We start from the raw sequence: 16,895 nt of genomic DNA on the forward strand, positions 1-16,895 counted from the left end.
GAACCGTTTTGACTTTTTCGAAACTCACTTGAGGAGGAATACCAATTGGAACTTATTGTTACTATTATTTACTGAGTAACCAAAATGACTTCAAAACTGTGAAATAAAAATAAAAATAAAAGGAATCGGACAAAAGAAGTGGCAGACCAAGAAAAATAAAAAGCAAAAGATGAGGACTTAATCATTGCATTTTCTGTTTTGGCATATTTATGTGCATGGTGTTGGTTTAAAGCCCATGTCACAAGTTCTATTTATTTAAAGCAATTTATTTACAGTGGGTAGAATTATTACCCTTTGCTTTAAAGCTTTGATATTTATGAGAATGGTGCTGAATCAAAGCCCTTGTCACAAGCTTTATTTTCTTAAAAGCAATTTATTTACCATGGACGGTTTTACGACCTACTGCTTTAAGTTTTAATTTATGTGAATGATTCTTAATTAAAGCCTTTGTCACAAGCTTTATTTACTTAAATGCAATTTATTCATTATGGCTGGAATTACCGCCTATTACTTTAATTTATTTATTATACTTATCTTTTGTTACGACAAATATATACAGTACCTGAACTTCCTTGATCAGATCAGAACCTGTAGTTTCTTGATCCTCAACATATAAAAATGATTGGACCTGAAGTTCCATCACACAAAAAGATCAGGCATGAAGTCCCTTGATCCTGAAGATCAGGACATGAAATTCCTTGATGAGTACCGTAAGTTTAAAGTGTCATAGTGGCTCAACTTAATTGTAATAAAAGCTACAAGAGTCTTAGTCTACAGACTATTTAATAAGGACCAGAAGTTCCTTATGTCCATACTCAAAATGGTTTAGCAGAAGCATTTATTAAGCGGATGAAATTGATTACCTGCACTTTGCTCATGAAAATGAAATTGCCAGTTTTGACATGGGGACATGTCATTTTACATAATTCATTATTAAGTTTGGTTGAGACTAGTTGCCAACCATCAATATTTCTCAGTACAACTCGTGTTTGGGCACCAGCCAAACATTAACATTTACGAGTTTTTGGTTGTGTTATCTATGTGCCTGTAAGATTGCCATAACGTACTAAAATAAGGCATCAATACAAATTGGGAATTTATGTTGAATTCTGTTGATGCACAAAACCGGAGGGGTCTTGGAACAACGTAAATCCGACCATGAATCTGCAAGAAAGTAAAGAACACAAGATATATCGTGGTTCACCCCAATGTTTGGGCTACGTCCACACTGATATTGTATTTCTCTGTTTGTGAGAGGATTGTGAGAGTGAGAGCTTTGAATATGAAAGTGAGGCTTTAGGGATCTCCGGCCCCTTCTTTATGAGGGTGAGGAGTCCCTTTTATAGACTAAAGGCTCCTCACTTATTACATATTTGCCCCTTCATTTATTACATAATTACATTTGAGTCCCCCAAGTATTTATACGAGGTCTAAATACGGAGGCCCTAAGTATGGTACAAACAGTAGTCCCCCAAGTCTTCAGTCAAGAGAGTCTTTTGGTTGGAGACTTGAAATTCAGTCCATGTGTGGGCCGAAGTAACTAGATGTCGTTTAGAACTGAATACTCGATATAAGGCGGTGCTCAATGTGAAATGATGCTCAACTAGATGTAGCACATGTTGCGAGGCTGCTCAGCTTATGGCTTATGTTGCCTTGGTTGGCTCGTCTTGTGGTGTTGAAGGTGAGGGAGTCCCTTTTATAGAATAAGGGCTCGTTCCTCAATACATAAATGATGGGCTAGAGTTGATGTTCGCGGCGAGACGGTTGCTCAGCAGGCGGTGATGCTCTCTAATGATGATGAGAGAGTTCCTTTTATAGAATAAGGGCTCGCTCCTCAATACATAAGTGATGGGCTAGAGTTGATGCTCGCAGCGAGGCGGTTGCTCAGCAGGCGGCGATGCTCTCTAATGATGGTGAAGGAGTCCCTTTTATAGAATAAGGGCTCGCTCCTTAATACATAAGTGATGGGCTAGAGTTGATGCTCGCAACGAGGCGGTTGCTCAGCAGGCGGCGATACTCTCTAATGATGGTGAGGAAGTCCCTTTTATAGAATAAGGGATCGCTTCTCAATACATAAGTGATGGGTGCTTTCTAATGAAAGTGAAGGAGTCTCTTTTATAGAATAAAAGCTCGCTCCTCAATACATGAATGATGGGTTAAGTCCCCTAAGTATTTTTCATGAGGCCCAGTTGCGGAAGCCCAATACATGGTACATAGTGTAGTCCCCCAAATCTTTAGTCAATAGAGTCTGTTGGCTGGAGACTTCAAATTGAATCTATGTATGAGCCAAAGTGGCGGTTGTTCAGAGGCGGTATTTGTATACCCTGCATTGAAGCTTTGTAGGTGAAGCTTTGCAAGTGAATATTTGAAGCTGGAGCTTTTGTAAATGAAGCTTTTGAAGCTGGAGTTCTGTAAATGAAGCTTTCGAAGCTAACTGACATGAGTGATGCTCATAAATGTTTATGTTTATTGACATGAGTGATGCTCATGGATGTTGACATGAGTGATGCTCATGAATGTTGACATGAGTGATGCTCATGAATGTTGACATGAATGATGGTCATGAATGTTTATGTATGATTGACATGAGTGATGCTCATGAATGTTTATGTATGATTGACATGAGTGATGCTCATGTATAATTTTGGAGTACTGGACGTACTTTTGATCACCTAGTTGGTGATAATAGCGGCAGGCTACCGAATAATTTTGGAGCACTGGACGTACTTTTGATCACCTGGTTGGTGATAATAGCGGCAGACTGCCGAATAATTTTTTGTAGTACTGGACGTACTTTTGATCACCTGGTTGATGATAATAGTGGCAGGCTGCCGAATAATTTTGTAGTACTGGACGTACTTTTGATCACCTGGTTGATGATAATAGCGGCAGGCTGCCGAATAATTTTGGAGTACTGGACGTACTTTTGATCACCTGGTTGGTGATAATAGCGGCAGGCTGTCGAATAATTTTGGAGTACTAGACATACTTTTGATCACCTGGTTAGTGATAATAATGACAGGCTGCCGAATAATTTTTTGTAGTACTGGACGTACTTTTGATCACATGGTTAGTGATAATAGAGGGTCTGGCTCTTTTGGGCATATGGGCCTTCGCCCTCCACATAACATTCCAGCCCATTATTTTGGGCTTGCCGTTTTTTTTTTAATTTTTTTATTACCCTCTAATGGGGTTATACAGATGTCTCCGAAAGATAAAAAAAAGTAAATTACATCATTCAAAAAAGCTGTTGTAGAAGGTGGGTATGGCAGATTGTTGGATAGTGGGATAACATGTGTAACTGTCAGTTGCTTTTGCAGTGTCCCTCATGTGTTACTCATCATCGAAAACAAGCTTTACGTCTTGAGGCTTCCCCTTATTCTTTGCACTGTCACCCATGTGCTACCCATCCTTGAAAACAAGCTTTACTTCTTGAGACTTCCCATTGTTCTTTGCAGTGTCACCCATGTTGCTTTGCAAGGTCATCTTTTGCTTTTCTTGATATGTGAGCAGATGCACCACTGTAAAATGCTCAATAATTTCTCATTATTGCAAACTGTTGCAGCAACGTGACTCTTAAAACTCTTTAGCAATGATGTATCTATTGGCCCTCCTGGAAAAGGCTCTGTCGGTTCAGCATCATCTTCACAAGATCAGGTTGTCAGATGAAGACTCCAGTAGCCCATGCCGATCTGATTCAACACCAGAACTATCCTCCAAATGCTGCATGCGTTTCTTACATAGACCAATGAATGCATAAAATTGTAGCGGTACACTCTCATGGCTTCTAATATCACCATTGAATACAGGCGTTGAATCAGATAGCATAGCTTCCACAACACACAATCTGACTCGTTCCTGCAAATAATCGAGACCGCCATTACATGGATTCCAATTGGAGAAAGTTTTCCAATCTTTGACGCAGCCGCTGAAAACGGATGGAACGTTCTCGGATTCGATCCGAGATGCGAAGTCTGTGGCCGAAGGAACTTCGTTCAATCTTTAAACTCACTGAGATGACTCTATTGATACGCTGATTTGCTCTCCGACTTACTGAGTTCGGTGAACTAGCACACAACCATAGCAGGAGAACGAGAGCAAGAGATAAATGAACTTAATGTCTTTTGTGTGGGCAACAAACTTTTGGGTTAACCAGCTGTCATTTGCGCCGATCTTTTCTACCGCATAAACTCCCCCCAACACCCTTCAAAGCCGCAAGATTGAATCTTTTCAACCAACCCAAATTCCTGAATCACCAACCTGATTTGGTTCCTCATAATTCCAGCATTTCCTTCACTGACCCCAAACTTTTGGGTTTAAATTAACGTGCCTCAACTGACAGCCTTCCCAATTTCACAGAAACGTCGGAAGACTCATCGGAAGAAGTTACAGAGAGACTTCGGTGATTCTTCGAGAAGAAATCCAGGCCGCCTTCATCGGAGTTCTTCAGCGTCAAGCTTAAGCTCTGACCTCGTCGGTGCTACGAATATGCTTCCTGGGAATATGTTTCCCACATACCTCACCGATCGTTGGAATATACTTCTCGGCTTAGCTCTCGTCGATTATGTAAATGGGTCGGGTTTTGAACGACGAGTCAAGCTCAATGAACTTCGTGATCGCGGCAAAGAGGTGCTTCACGACGGTGACTTGGTCTCTCGGGATCTCTGCTGAGTTAGCGGCGATGCTAAATCTGGTACCGATCAAGTTGTCGATGAAAGTCATGCCAAAGATTCTATTCCAGAAGGCGGAATTAGGTTCCAAGGCCAGGGGGTCATAAGGGTTTTTATGGAAATTTCACGAGCTAGGGGTCGAGCCCGTAAAAGCTGCCGAGCATGGAGGAACAGCCGGGGCCGCCTAGAGTAAGAAAATGTCCGTTGTGAGGTTCTGAGCTTTGTAGAAAGTGTAGAAAATGGCAGAGCCGCTGGTGGGAGCAGAGGATTATGAGGAAAGATATGAAAATGGCTTGCTTCTTTGACGACATTGCTCAAATGGGTTGAAGGAGGATGAGAGATTTTGAGGTGTTTATTTGGTGGAACAGGTGCTTGGTTCTTGGGTTTATGCGGATTCACGGTGGAGTGTGGTAAGGTCTCACGGTGGTGAGATGAAAAAATTGAAAGAGAACCGACATAGCTTTTCATGTCGATTTCCTACAAACGGCGTCAAATGTTAATGCACAAAACCGAAGGGGTCTTGGAACAACGTAAATCCGACCGTGAATTTGCAAGAAAGTAAAGAACACAGGATGTATCGTGGTTCATCCCAATGTTTGGGCTACGTTCACACTGATATTGTATTTCTCTGTTTGTGAAAGGATTATAAGAGTGAAAGCTTTGAATATAAGAGTGAGGCTTTGGGGATCTCCGGCCCCTTCTTTGTGAGGGTGAGGAGTCCCTTTTATAGACTAAGGGCTCCTCACTTATTACATATTTTTCCCTTCATTTATTACATAATTACATTTGAGTCCCCCGAGTATTTATACGAGGTCTAAATACGGAGGCCCTAAGTATGGTACAAACAAATTCGATTCACCATCTATCATTCAACATTTGGACCCCTTGACTGGGGATATATTTACCGCATGATTTGCGGATTATGATTTTGATAAGACAATTTTCCCGCCACTAGGGGGAGAAAATAACATTGTTCCAGAAGAATGATGAGAAAATATCATTCCAGAAGAATGATAAGAAAAGACCGTTCCAGAAGAACGAAGAGAATTTGTCTTATTTTGATTCACAAAGCAATCAATATGAAAATGAAGTAAGAATAATTGAATGATGCAACGAAAGTGATGAAATCATACATACTTGATGCAAATGTGCCTACAAGAATTGATGTCCCTGTTGGACAAAATAATATGGCAGTAAATTATTTATCTATTGCACGCCTGAAGCGTGGCATACCCTTAGACTCAAAAGGTTCATTCATTCAAAAGAGGAAGAATATGGCACTCCTAAACTATTGGATTCCCGAAGCATAACTGTTGCATGTCAAAAGCATGACAGTCGCCGCATGGATATACGACAATCCGCAGATATGGGAATGTTGATGTCTCATGCATGAAGCATGATAGACATATAGGTTCTAAATGACTCAACTCCTAGAAGTGGAGATTAAAATCCAAGCTCTATAACGCTCTAGAAGAGGTTATGATTCGTATTCTCTAAATTACGACTATCCTATAAGAGGTTATGATTTGCATTCTCTAATGCACATGAGAATATGGGATCACGGATTGATGATAACCAATAGTAATTTTGGTTTTTATAAGTAGTTACTAAATTCATCAATGAGCTGTGTCGATATTAAGTCTCGTTCTTTTTCGTCAACAAAATTATTGGCCAAAAATGGAGAAAGGCAATTCCATTACAATTTTGTAAGAACGTGGAAAAATGGACCTATATATATTTGAATAGCCAAACTATGTTGAACCAATGAAGTTACATATAGGCATTTGTAATACAATGAAATACACTTACATGATATGACACAAGGTTACTAATTATACTCTTGTAAACGAGTTCATATGAATGGAGAATTATATACGAAGGGTTGTGAGTCACCCACATCATATCTCCATAAGTAAATCCCTCAAGTATACATGGGAGCAAATTGCTTTGTATAAATTTCAAAGGAAAATGTGTCATGAAGTGTAAAAAATCCCTGAAGGATTCAAATTACTTGAAGTAAGCGCCCAAAGGGTAAAGCATAAATTATGTACTCAATACCAATGGATGGTATAAATTGCCTTAGTGAGTACTATCATTATGATATTGTTGCAACATACTAAAATCTCTTAGAAGAGTCAATGACATTAAATTAGAACTCCTAAAGAGTTGATGATATTAAATTGGGACTCCTGAAGAGTCAAGAAAGATTATAAAGTGCTGAGAGAAATATTGTCTCGAGCTGCAGATCGAACAATCTACCAACACGAATCTTATCCATGATGTCTATGATATTAAAAGAACCATATGGATTGAAGATTATGAGTTGAATACTCAAATAATGTAGACACTAAGAAAGATCATTTATCTTCGTAAGGGTAAAGATAAATTAATGTTTGGTCCAGAAGTACCACATCTTAGTGAAGTATATGCTTTATTGTATTTGTCACAATACACTGAATAAAATAAAGCTTATCTATTAATATCTCTGAGAAATTACAGATATGTGCATACACATGAGTTAAAACAAACAAACAGGATGGAGCCTCCCCAAAGGTTGCTCATGTGAAGCCTCAGTACTCAGAAGTACCCCATAATGAGGAAGCACTGGAAATTGATCATGTGGCACCCTAGTACTCAGTAAAACACCAGAAAGGGAAAGCATCAGTTGCTTTTTTAATCTAGCAACGAACCTTTGGTGATCACTTTAAATCCGACTTTCGGATTCCTGCAGCTGGTCGAACTTTCTTTTCATGCTCGTAGAGTAATTATTTGCAAGCACGTGTAACACTCTATTCTCGTGCTTGAGCCATCGGATCTCTTGTTTAAGACTTACCACCTCAGCCATCAATGATTCAACTTGGCGAGTTTGAACAAGTAGGCTTTGGCCCATATTGGAAACAGAGCCAGCACACTGAACACTGAGAGCCAAAGAGTCTTGAACGGCCGACTCATCAGACCGTTTTGAAAGGATTATGTTATCCTTTGGAGTAAAAAGATTCCTAGCTACCATAGTAGCGGTTATGTTATTCTTCATCACAGAGTCCCCAACTGTAAGAGGACCATTAAAAGATAAGAAGGACATGTGCCATATGTTATCCTGACGCTGCTAGTCTGTATCACTTCTAAGACTCAAATCTAAGGAAATGTTAGATGGGCAAGCCATTCTTAGAAATGATGAAGAAAAAAAAAGGTCAAATAAAATCTTAGAAGTGCAAGTAGGGGAAAATTTCTACATGCAGCAACTTTTTAAGCATACTCTTGAACATAATTGATGTCTCTATAAAAGAAGAGGCAGCAGAGCCACTTGTTCAGAGATCGAAGAGGCACTGCTCTCCGAATTTCAAAAGCTAGATTTTCCTTAATAAAGTTCGTTGGCATTTTTCAGATGCAATCTCAGCTTTTTCTGTTATCGCGTGCAACTTTGTCAAAGATCTCTGAAAAATTTGAAAACGCGTAAATCTTATTGTTCTAATTACACCACAGTTGCTGACAAGAGTAAAGGCACAACAACACTACCTGCTATTAGGGAAATCCCTATATATGTCGACCTTCATCGTCCATGGCAAGGCACACATCCAAAACTCCTAACTTTTTCTCATCTCCGAGAATGCATCTTCAACAAAGCATCTCGAAATACTCAGTTTTCTTCCTCTCCGAGACTACCTCTTCAAACAAGTCACACCAGAGCAAGAGTCTCTCATATCTTCAGGGACGAGAGTAAGAGTATCTCATTTAATGCAATCTCTATGTCCTTTCTTTTGTCCTTGTTCTTACCTGCAAAGATAAGGATAAAGAAAGCAATATGTCGGAACCTCCACTCAAACTCCCGGTAAGGAACCGACTACCTGGAACCTTTCCTGATTGCTTACCTAATATTGCTCTCGAGTAGCCATCTTCAACTGTTGTTGAAGCTGGGTCTCCAGTCACCAAGAAGTGATGAACCATCCAAATGCAAGGGTTGCATTCCACTCCTGCATCAGAAGGCAAATACTGCAGGAGAATATGCCACACATGCATGGGGAAAACCAGGGAAAATACTACTTAAGCAAGGGGAGCAAGTAAGGCAAATGAAAATGATACATTGAAGCATGTGGAGACAAGCGCAACAAACACGTGCTGATTCATCCCCGACAAAGCCGAAGATCAGTTGCCATGTGAAGCTTCTCACGGTACAACTTCATTCAAGATCAAGTTTCGAAGGTCCTTGAAGAAATTACAAGTCTGATTCAAGATCAAGTGTCCACCACCTTTGAATTAAATTTAGCTCCAAATAAAAGAAGTAAATTCAGACCTTTGGAGGAAATCTAGCAGAAGACTCTCCAGCCCAGTTCAAGAACAAGCCTGTGGAAAGTTAATAACAAGTAAAACACCTCTTTCGGCAACTCTTTTTGCTAAGAGACTGAAGCAGAATGATTAACGATCAGCCTAAATGATTTGAAATCAGGGGGAAATACTCATCAGGGGGAGCATTCAAAACAGATCAAGATTTTAACGAGTCAATCGAAGACTTGTGGCCATCCAAGGGGGAGTGTTGTAGAACAGTGGATGTCTACTCAAATAATTAAATAATTGGCCCTTCCTTTTGGTTGCTGAAGCTTGCTACACACTACTCCCATTTTCTATATAAATACAAACCCCACACAACATCAAAGTGGGAAGACTCACGGGAGAGATAGGAAGAAAGAAAAATGAGAGAAAAGAAAGGAAGAAGAAGAAAATGAGAGGAAAAGAGAAATGAGAGGAAGAAGATAAGAGATAATGGAGAGAGATATCTTTGTACTCATATTATTTCAAATTATAATGAAAGCACCACTGCTGCCCCGAGGACGTACTCCAGTCACACTGACTGTAGAGGAACATCGTAAATTTTGTGTCTTGTTTATTTATTCCATTGCACACACCGTCGATTTTATAACAAAAGAAACAGGCCCAAAATTTTAGCATGCCAGATGAGATTATAAATGTTATTAAAATGAGTGGCAATAGAATGCAGTGCAGATTTTTAGATGGTGATATTAATCTACTGCTTTTATCTATGTCCATATTGTGGATGCAAATTTCTTCCTCCTTGATCTTGAACAAAATTTATTCCTGCTGGAAGTCCTTTTTGGAAGGCTGCTCTAGTTATCGAGTCATTGGATCCGACTATCCTTGCCTTTTCTACTTTGAACCTCCTCACATAGTCGCGAAGCGACTCCTTTGGGTTCTTCTTGACGTCGAACAAATGGTCGGACTTCTTTTTTATCGATCGATATGATGAATATTCTTTGGTGAAAACCAAAGAAAGTTCGTCGAAATTCCAGATGGATTGTGGCAACAGGGTGTAGAACCAATCTTGCACCTCGCCTTGTAGAGTGGTGACGAATATCTTGCACATGAGATCATCATTGTTTCGATAAAGGATCATTGCGCTTCGATAATGCTTTAAGTGTCTCTACGGGTCTTCATCCCCTTTGAAAGATGTGAAATGTGGCATGCTGAACTCGCATGGAGGCTCTGTCTGCTCTATTTCGTCCGTGAAAGGTGACTTGCTTATGTTGGTCATGTTCCATCGTAGTGCCTCGTCGATGACCTCGTTGCGTTGGAAATTACGCAATCGCTTGGTCAAGAGTGTCTCTACTTCTTCTTGAATTTACCTTTGTTGAGGTAATGGAGCTCTCAGTTGCCCCCAACCGTGACTTGCTGGTCTAAGCTGCTCTTCCATGTGTTTAGCTCGTCTATGTCGCAGATGCGATATGTGTAGCGCATTACTAGCAGGCAAGCGAATTCTTCACAGGCTGCCAATTAAACTTGAGCCGGATTGAGTGATTGTTTCTCTCTGTCTATCGTGCTGCCTACTCCAATGTGAGGTGGAGGATGCTCCTTGCGGGCTTAGCCGCGAATAAACACTTCACCTGGAAGGTTGCTTATGTTGACTATCAGAGTGTGACCCCAACTGTGAATGTATGCTCGTCTGTGGGCCTAGTCGATAGTGCACACTCCTCTGCACTCTAAGACGGGAGTATACGTTATCTCGAGGGCCCAATCGCGATTGTACATTGCCTGAACGCTCGGTTTGTGGCTGGTTGAGTGGCTGCTTACCGATATGCTGCTAGAGAGGTTCTTTGTCTGCCCTTGTCCTACTTCGAGACACCTCGTCTAGGGCACGTTGCATCTCGGTGTGTTGCAAGAGCTAGTTCACCAAAGTCGTATGTTATGCGAGGGCGTTCGTCAACTCTATAACTTGTCGAGACAAGTGTTGTTCTCCATTTGGGTTGGAATAGCTTGGAATGAATGCGTCTTCTTGAGCAGTGGAAGTGTGGTAGACTCCGAACGCGAGATTTGAGTTGGGAAATGCCAAATCCATAGAAAAATGTGGTGAAAATGCTCTTGGTTCGATTGTCAGTCTGGAAATTTAGAGTCGAGATAGTTGAACTAATCTTGGATCGATTTGGGCTACTTGGAAGGCCATAGGAGCAGACTGGGCCATGGAAGCAGGTTGGGCCACAAGAGTGGGCTGCTCGACTGGAGCAGGCTGGGCCATGGGAGTGGGTTGCTCGACTTGAGCAGGCTAGGCCACGGGAGTGGGTTGCTCGGCTTGAGCAGGCTGGGCCACGGGAGCAGGCTGTGTCACGAGAGTGGACTACTCGGCGGGAGCAGGCTGGGCCACGAGAGTGGGTTGCTAGGCGAAAACAGGCTGCTTGGAATGTGATACACATAGGTGCGAGGCTTGGGCTCGGCTTGGCAACGCGTTGAGTTCGCGTTGGGCTTGGAGTGACATGGCTTGGGCCGTGGCCTTGGTGCCATGAGCCTTGGATGGCACAGCTCAGGCCGTGGTAGCGGTGTTATGGACCTCGTCGCGAGTAGTGATGACCGTGGTGGTTGCCATGGTGGAGCCCCGTAGCAATGGTGCTGCTCCTATGATCACATTTTGCCTCGTGGATCGCCGTGGTCCCATTTCTTGAATATTGGAATTTTCACTTGTGGAATTTTCTAAATTTCTAGCCATTGTATTTCTTTTTTACGTTTTATCAAAGAATCTTTGCAAATAAAAAATTCTAATAATAAGAACGTACGAAAAATCTACAAATGAACAAGAAAATAGAAAAACCTTTTGATACGGGAGTCTTCTACGAGTGGGTGACTTTTTTCTCAATGAAAACACCAATTTGTGGATGCAAATTTCTTCCTCCTTGATCTTGGACAAAATTGCACCTACAAAACAATTAACACCTTAGGTCAAAGCCAAGAGCCTCACGCACCCACGATGAATGGGGGGGCTTTGGCCGAAGAACCTCCGATGCCAAAGTTAGAATTTAGAGAGAAAAAATGTTTAAGAATTCTAGAGAATTTTAGCAAGAGTTGGAAGTCATTTTTGGGAGAGAATGGTGAGCTATATAGAGGGATACGGTCGGCCCTATTAGGAGAATAGGGATCGGCCATTTAGGTATTTTTTGGGTGTAAATTGTGGTTAATTAGCCATTACTAGATTAATTACGTAATAAATCTATTAATTGACTAATTAACATATTTTGAAAGAAATTATTTGGGGAATTATGGAATGATTAAGATAATTAGCTAATTGATTAGCTAAAAGAGGGAAAATGAGGTAAAAAATATATGGAATGAAATAGGTTTTGGGAGTTACCTTGTAGAAGGGGTTTGATGAGATAGGTTTTGAATTGTTACCTATTTTGAGCACTTTTGACTTGGTTGAGGGATGATTACACGTTGCTCACGCGTAGGAATCCCGTTATGCCTCAAATGTATTTTTGTCCTCTTTTGTCCAAAAATCCACGTGTCTCCTTGTGATTATTTTTGACTCCACAAATATCTCCTTATGAAGATGTTAATGCAGTAGGAAGGAAAATGAAGAAATGGGATTTTGGAGAAGAGGGTAGCTCGGGCGGAGGAGGAGAAGAGGAAGCAAATGGAGAGCCCCGTTGGGAAGAGATCGGGTAGCGTTTGGTTGGTTTCCCCAGTCCAGATTAGGGAGCTGGAAAAAAAAATCTATCACGTCAAGTTCAAGCCTTCATGTACCACAAAGTATTGTGTGTATACTAGGCATTCATGTGGCTTCCCTTTCTCTAACCAAAACCAAAGCTTGCTCATCCTCTGCAATTAAATACAACAACAACAAAAATTCAAAATAATAAATTAAAATTTAAAATCAATTTTTCAATCAGTGAGCAAACATAGATTTGCACATACAAAAAGAAGAGAAACAATGAATATAGAAGCACCCGTCGCCGCGATGAGAAGGTTGAAGGGATTGGTTTTAGCTTTTCCATTGAAAAGTTGGCTTTCTTCTTCTCCTTTTGATTCATATTCTATTATGTGTCGGTCGCTGTTCTCCCCTTTCTTTCCTTGTTTTTTTTCCTTACTTCGACTATTTTTTCGCCTTGGTTGTATACTGATCTATTATGTTTCTATTTCCTTAATAGTTTCCCTCATCTTTGTTCATCCATATTCCAATTTTGAACCATACAACCTGAGATTGTGTGTAGAGCTCCGATATTTTCACCGGCTTGGGTGTTTCCAACACCACCACTTTCTCCTTGTATTGCGTTATCGGTAGTGTCATTCGTGGATTTCCATGAACTTCATCTTGATAGCTAGCTTCTCTTGTTTAGTTGCTAGCTATCCTTACTTTATGGCTATGCTCGAGAAGCAAATTGGAGTTGGATGTGGCGTTTGGTGAGGTGTTGCTTGGCTGTGGAAGATGATTTGGATGGATGGGGAAGATCTATGGTGGCGGCGGAAGCAGTAGAAGTTTCTGGTTCTGTTACTGTGTTTTGGTTTATAGGCCTAACTTTTTCTTGGGCTCTTTTTGTGTTTTGTTTAGTTTTGGCCCGTTTTTTGTTGTTTATATGTTAGTTTTGGGCCATGCTTGTATGTAAGGTTTGTGTTTATAAGAAAAAGTTGGGTAAATTACATAAAACTACCTCAACTATTGGATCATTAACAATTTCATATCTCATCTTTAAAAAGTTTCAATGCCATACCTTCTGTCAGTTGCCTGTCAATTCTTCTGTAAAATGATGACGTAGCATGAGGCGGGGCCTACTTTCTATTAAAAAAATTAATTAAATATTTAAAAATTAAAAATTAAAAATTAAAAACCAAAACCCAAACCTAAATCCCATCACTCCTTCCCCCCCCCCCCACGAAACATATCCCCTATTCTCATCTTCCTCATTCGCCACCCCATTCCAAACCCAGAACCGCACCCCACCTCCCTTGCAACCCCCCCTTTCTTCATCCCGAGCCTCCCAACCACCTCCTTCTCCTCCACTCTCTTCACCTCTCTTCCCATTCAAAAAAAAAATAATTCAGACAACCTTCGACCCTCTTTAGCCTTCTTGAAGCTCGGTATAGCATCAAAGACAACCCTCGACATCGGCTCGCCACCCGACATCACAAGGTCATCTTCACCAGCGCCGACCACTTATCAATCAACGAAGTCATCGACCGCGTTTGACACAGGCTTATCGATCGCTGCCACTTCACCTCTGTCGTAGTTCTAAGCCGTAAGGGTCGCTGCCACGGGAATTGAGGCCTTGTGGATCGAATGAGCAGTCGGAGAATCTGGACAATCTGGGTTTAGAATTGTTTTTTTTTTTTTTTTAAGTTTTGAATGGGATGGGAGGTGAAGAGAGTGGAGGAGAGGGAGGTGGTTGAGAGGCTCAAGAGGGAGAAATAGGGGTTGCAAGGGAGGTGGGGGTAGGGTTCTGGGTTTGGAAAGGTGGACAGATGGGGAAAATGGGAAGGGGGATGGGTTTCACGAGGGGGGAGAGATGGGATCTGGGTTTTGGTTTTCTTTTTTTTTAATTTTTTAATATTTAGTTAATATTTATTTTATTTTTTAATAATTTTTTCTTTTTTAATAGAAAGTGGGCCCCGCCTCATGCCACGTCAGCATTTAGTAGATGAATTGACAGACAATTGACAGAAAGTATGACATTGCAACAAATTCAAAGATAAGGTATGACATTGAAACTTTATAAAGACAATGTATGAAACTGTTAATGACCCAATAGTTGAGGTAGTTTTATGTAATTTACTATAAAAAGTTACATTTTACCAAAAAATAATAATAATAAAAGAAATTTGATCATTTATTGTATTATGTGTGTGTATATGTGTATGTATGTATGTGTGTATGTATGTATGTATGTGTGTGTGTGTGTGTGTGTGTGTGTGTGTGTGTGTGTGTGTGTGTGTGTGTGTGTGTGTGTGTGTGTGTAGGTTAAGAGGCCAATGAAAACTTGATCTTTTTTTAATGAAAAACTGAACTTCAGTAAGCGCATATCTATGATAAGGATGGCAACAGTTCAGTTTGGGGACAGAAATGTTATATTTATCCTCATAACCACAAAAATTAATTATATCTATAACCGTAATTAACCATCGGAGATTATCCATAACCATACACATCAAGAAACAAATCGGTTAACGATTATATTCATCTTCGTCAATATAAAAAATATATTTGTTCAACACATTATATATAATAAATACTAATTTCATCATTAAATATCCATGTCCAACCAATAAGCCAAATATGATAAATTAGTCTAATGAAAAGAAAAAAAAAAAAAAAAAAGATGACAAAAGCAAATACAACAACCACTAAAGAAGAAAGACAAAACAAATCATCAAATAATTATGAAACTTGTGACAACAAAATCAGAGCAATGAATTAAAACATTAATTGACACGCCCCAACCCCGATATCCCCAAATATCAGGGTAGGCACGTGCTGGCCAACACCCGAGGGTGACGAAGCCATTTTGAACATGCATACAATTAAGAATACCTAATTAGAATGACTTAAACCAAAGCAAAATCATGTTCAGAGCATACAACTAACCAAGAATAATATGAAAGAATTATTATGGAAAGGTACAAACCGAGGAATGTGTCCTACACAAAGGAGACTTAAAGATCTCTAAGCGGAAATGCCTTGACGCTAGGATCGTGTGCCTTGACTCTGACTCCTGAGGGGCGCAAAACAGAAAAGGTGAGTGGACCAAGGTTTATAATAATACTAGTAGTAGGAAAACCATTTTCTTTCTAAACATACTAACCCCCTGTTTTGAAAACATATATATAATACTGCATAATAAGTTTTTCTGAAAGCTTTACATGCCATGCAAAGCATTCTTAAAAAAATGCATATGTAAAATAATGCTCAGTGATGGATGTATGGTAAATCTATAAAAACACATTATACTGTACTCTTTAGGGGTATCATAGTCGCCTGAAGGCAGTACATGTTCATCACCCGAAGGTGAAGCTGAATAAAAGAGCATACATACATACCGACACTAGTTGTGGCTAGTGAAGCTGTCTGACACCACTTTCGGCTGTGAAGCTGGGGATATATATATCTCACTACTCCTCCACTGTGTCCTATAGCCATAGATGTCATACCCGTGGTGTGTGTATATGTCGTATGATAACCCACTAGATAAGCACCAAAAACATATTTCAAAAACCTGTATTTAAAACACCAGCTAAGCTCAAAACTCAACACCTCCTTTCATAAACCACGATAATGCATATTCATAAAACCCAAGTATATCATTTATGAAAACCCCATATTTTATGGCCTTTAGAAAAACGTAAATTCGATAATTCATAAATATTTCATAAAAGCAATTTAAATAAATCATAAGTATATAAATCCATAAAACATAATGGGTAAATTACACTTTCATACCTCAAGTTTGAGATCTATTTCAATTCCTTATAACATCTTCAAAACATTTCACTTTCATACCTTAAGTACTATTTTATTTCAAAATAATACCTCTGTTACATTTTCCATCCATTGATCCGTTAAGTTGACGTGGCTGCCACATATATATCAAATGTCTGCCACGTGGTTGCCAAATGTCTGCCACGTGGCAAAAAAAAATAATTTCTTTTTAAAAAACCTGAATTTTCTCAAAATAAATAAATAAATAAATAATTGAAACCCATCCCATCCCATCTCCCCGCAACCACCCCCACATCCCTAAACCTGCAAGAACAAGAAGAAGAAGAAGATGATGATGATGATGAAGGGAAAAAAAAGGCCATACCTAGTTCGTTCCCCCCCCCCCCCCACAACTTAGAAGAAGAAGAAGAAGAAGAAGAAAGAGGAGGAAAAAAAAATTGAAACCCATCTCCCCGCAACCACCCCCACATCCCTAAACCTGCAACAACAACAACAACAAGGAAAGAAAAAAAAAAAAAAGG

Source organism: Malus sylvestris, chromosome 12 (assembly GCF_916048215.2).
Source record: "Malus sylvestris chromosome 12, drMalSylv7.2, whole genome shotgun sequence".
Taxonomy (NCBI): domain Eukaryota; kingdom Viridiplantae; phylum Streptophyta; class Magnoliopsida; order Rosales; family Rosaceae; genus Malus; species Malus sylvestris.